Below are 3,949 nucleotides of genomic sequence, written 5' to 3' on the forward strand. Positions count from 1 at the left end.
TATCCTACAACCTTTATCCAATGAGGAGAGAGAACGGCATAAAGGGGCGGTCCTCTCTGTGTGTCTGGACGAGGGCGGGGACTGCTAACTCCATCTGCTGACAGGAAGTTAGCCAAAACCACCGGATCGCTTACTTCTGCTTTAACTTTGGGGTAATTTTTTTAAATGAAAAATGTAAAAGGTTGATGTTACAGTGATATTATATTATGAAAGTAGGTAATTTAAGTAGAAATATGGGTGGGTATACCACAACAAAACATGCCCATGTGTCAATAAGTTGTCTTGTGACCAGAGGACGTCCACTTGTCTGTCTTTCTGTGACTCTTCCAGTCCTGCTGATGGCACTGAGCTCAGTGGACACTTCCCTCTCTGAAGCCTCCACATGTCCAGCTGCTGTTGATGGACTGTTATACAGGTGTGGTCTTGGTCTCATGATGTCAGAATGTGAACAGCAGGATGAAGAGGACAAGCAGAACATTTAGTGGTGGATTCATGGATCAGACCTTGTTGTGATGTTTGTGGTTAATCACCTTGTTAGAGAACAACATGTTATGTTATTATACTGAAACACTGAGCAGTTGGACATGTGCAAACAAACGTTTAGAGAAGGTCAAATTAAATTCACCTGAAACAGTTAGAGTGCATTTTAGGTGTTCTGAAATTTCATCCAAAAGCCCAGTATCGCTAACTTTTTGTGAGTAGTGTATTTTGATCAATCACAGTAATTGTACGACCAGTCAGCACTTCAACACATCTGGTCAGATCTCAAGGAAATTTAAATCAAATGCAACTGGACTGGTTATTTGTCTAGGAAGATGTTTCAAATAACCTAGTCCAGTTGCATTTGATTTAAATTTCCTTGAGATAACTATGACCTGGACAAATGAGAATATTCACAGGCTTCAGATTTTGTTCTGGTTCACAGATCATCAGTCAGTAAGAGCTAAATAACTGTCTAAATCATGTTACACCTCAGTTGTTAGAGGAAATCTGAGTCTTGAATGGTGACTATCCATGAAAGTAATTGTGCGTGTTTACAACAGTGCTTATTGGCTGACACAAAGGAATAAGAGTCACCAGAATCTGTGTTTTTTTTTCCTCCATCATGGAAATTAAGGATACAAAACAAAGACCTGAGAACAGGACTGGCTATCTAATGAATGTTTCTTGCTTGAATGAATCAGATAATGATGCTTATCATGGAGGAAGGCTTCACAGGACAGCTGCTTGTGTCAGAGTGTTTCTGCCCTCTAGTGGTTAAATACTTGACTAAATCCTGAAGACAGAAAACAACTCCTTTCTTCATTTTTCTTCACAGTGAATGTAGAGAATTATGTAACAGCTGCAGTCTCACTGAAGCTGGAGAGATGTGATGTGATGGATGTGTTAATGTTTCACCATGACCTACATGCACCACCTTCACTGAGGTTTTCCCTTTGTGCACAACTCTCCTCTACTGACTCACAATTAGAAATAGCAGGATATATACAGTATGAGTTTTTTTTTTTTTTTTTTTTTAACTGGATAAATATATTTTTATACTATAAACATGGACAATAAGGAGTTTGACTTCACTCATATTGGCTCATCCAGAAATTGAATTGGCCAGTGGCATTTGAGAAAAAGAAAGTAAATTGTAAAGTCAATGTAATTGCTTAATTGCTTTGTCAATTCTGAGTTCTGGTAAATAAATATGTATCTGTAAAATCTGTCATCCTTTACGTGCTCGTCTATTTTTAGTGTCACAGTGGCACGTTCTTTGAAATACTTGCTAATTCTTCCCTGTTCTGAGACACAAAGTGACGGTGTACTTGTGGCTTTTTGGCTGAATGAGCAAAGAAGAAGTGGGAGGATGAGCAATAAAGAAATCCCACAGAGCAAATGCTGATATTATTTTTAATGGTGAAAGTTGAGCATTACAAAGCAAGAGCAGATGTCATCATTCAGTCATTCACAGATAAAATCCCTGATGAAACAACAATGCATTTTATGGCTTATCACAGCATGCTTCGTGAGCACAGATGATGATCTAAGAAAAAGATTTTTTCCCATGATTTGTTTAGGGGCAAATTTTTCCACATGGAGAAAGTGGTCAAAGGAATTCACCCTTTCTCTGTTGCAAAAGACAAAAAAAACCAAAAACAAAACAAAACATATTCTGCAACCAAACGTTACAAGTCGACAAATAAAAGTGGCTCTATCTCTGTTATAAATATAAATAGAAACACTGTTTGCAATACATTGTGTTCCCAGTACTGTAGTAGTGAAATCATTTCAGATAACTTGAATTTCTCCAGTGAACATGCAGGTCCAGTGTGCTTCGGTCCTTTTTTTTTTTTTTAATTTTAAGAAACATTCCAAGTGAAAATGTTCTTCAGGTAAATCAGTGTTGTACATGGGTTTGTGATCAGTGTCTCCTTCTCAACGAGTTGAGTTTAGGATCTCTGAGGAGAGGCTGCCACCCGGTGATTGGATCAGTGTGACACCCTCCCACCCAGAGTATCAATCAAAGGCTAAGACTGAACATACAGACAGCCAGCAGTGCTGCGGACCGTATTCCTGCACTGCTGAGCTCTCTGTGCCGATGTTCAGTCACTGGTTTACTGCTATTTGTGGCCATACTGGGAAATCTGTATTAATAATGCACTTAGTGTAAGGGACAGTGTAGTCAAAGTCAGTGTAAAGTCCTGACTGTCCCAAAAGCTTAGACGTAAGTGTCCAGTGCATTTACAATACTCCAAACTTTAAAACTATATAGCATAGATATTTGTTGGGCAGCATCTTCAGCAGGTCTCGTTTAGAATGGAGATCCTTATTCTCAATGGACGAATGTCAGAACTAGAGTAAAAAACAAAACAAAAACAAATGTATGGAAAAGACCAGTGGTGGACGTCCACATCACCATGCACTGGAAGGTTCAGTGTTTCTGGAGGTGGAGAAATCAAGTGCTGACAAATCAAAGGAGAGAAAAGCTAGCAAATGCATCACACTTGAGAGAAAACGTACCAAACGTCTGTGCAAAAGAACCACAAAATCGACCGTGAGAAGGATTGCACCTCATTCAAATGATTGCTTTATAAAGTCATACGATGCGCATACATCAGCATTCTGCGACTAGAGTTATAAAACAGCAAACCTCGGGATGGATCGGTGTGATTTTGATTTTCGGGGGTTATTTCTCCCTCTAGTATTTTGGTTTTGTAAACAGTAACATTCAGAGGAGTCCTCGCTGACGGCCCCGGACAATATGAAGATACAGTAGAGGATCGTCAGTAAACTGTAGTGTTTCTCATCAGAGGACTCAGAAAGTTAACATCAGTCAAACAAAAGGCCTGTGTATGAATGAATGAGTCAAAGACGGATTCATTCAGTGTGTGTGCTTGTGTGTGTGTGTGTAAAAGGCCTTACTTCTCTCACACACTACCGTTCCCGCCTTAAGGTATGCCTGTAAACATTTCCATTTTTCGTCCGTCCTTATCTTTACATTCCTAGCTTGCTCAAACACATTGTAGTAACTCATCAATGAGATGACGTAATAAATAAATAAACAGAATAGACGACATAGAATACATTCAAGTACATCAGTTCCTCAATACTGGAATGCAAGCGGCCTTTTGCTTCTGCAGCTTACACCACTCTACAGTCTGTTTGGTTTTGTGGGCTACAGTATGTGCACAGCATATAGTCAGTCACACATGCACCTCAAAGATCTCCGCCCTGTTACCTGCACTCGAGTGCAACCTGGCTTTAAGATGTTGAGAGTTTTTATGATCATGGAGCTCCCAGGTAACCTCACCCTCCCGCTTCACGGCCCCATCCTAAATGCAAGCGTCCGTCTCAGGTCCCGCTCTGCCACCGTGGCTCATCGTGACCCCGTACATCTCGAGGTCATACGCCGCAGGTTGCTAGAAGGTCATCTCAAAAGTCTCTCCGGAGGCCCACGGTCCGC

The sequence above is a fragment of the Trachurus trachurus genome (genome assembly GCF_905171665.1).
Source record: "Trachurus trachurus genome assembly, chromosome: 1".
NCBI classification, from domain to species: domain Eukaryota; kingdom Metazoa; phylum Chordata; class Actinopteri; order Carangiformes; family Carangidae; genus Trachurus; species Trachurus trachurus.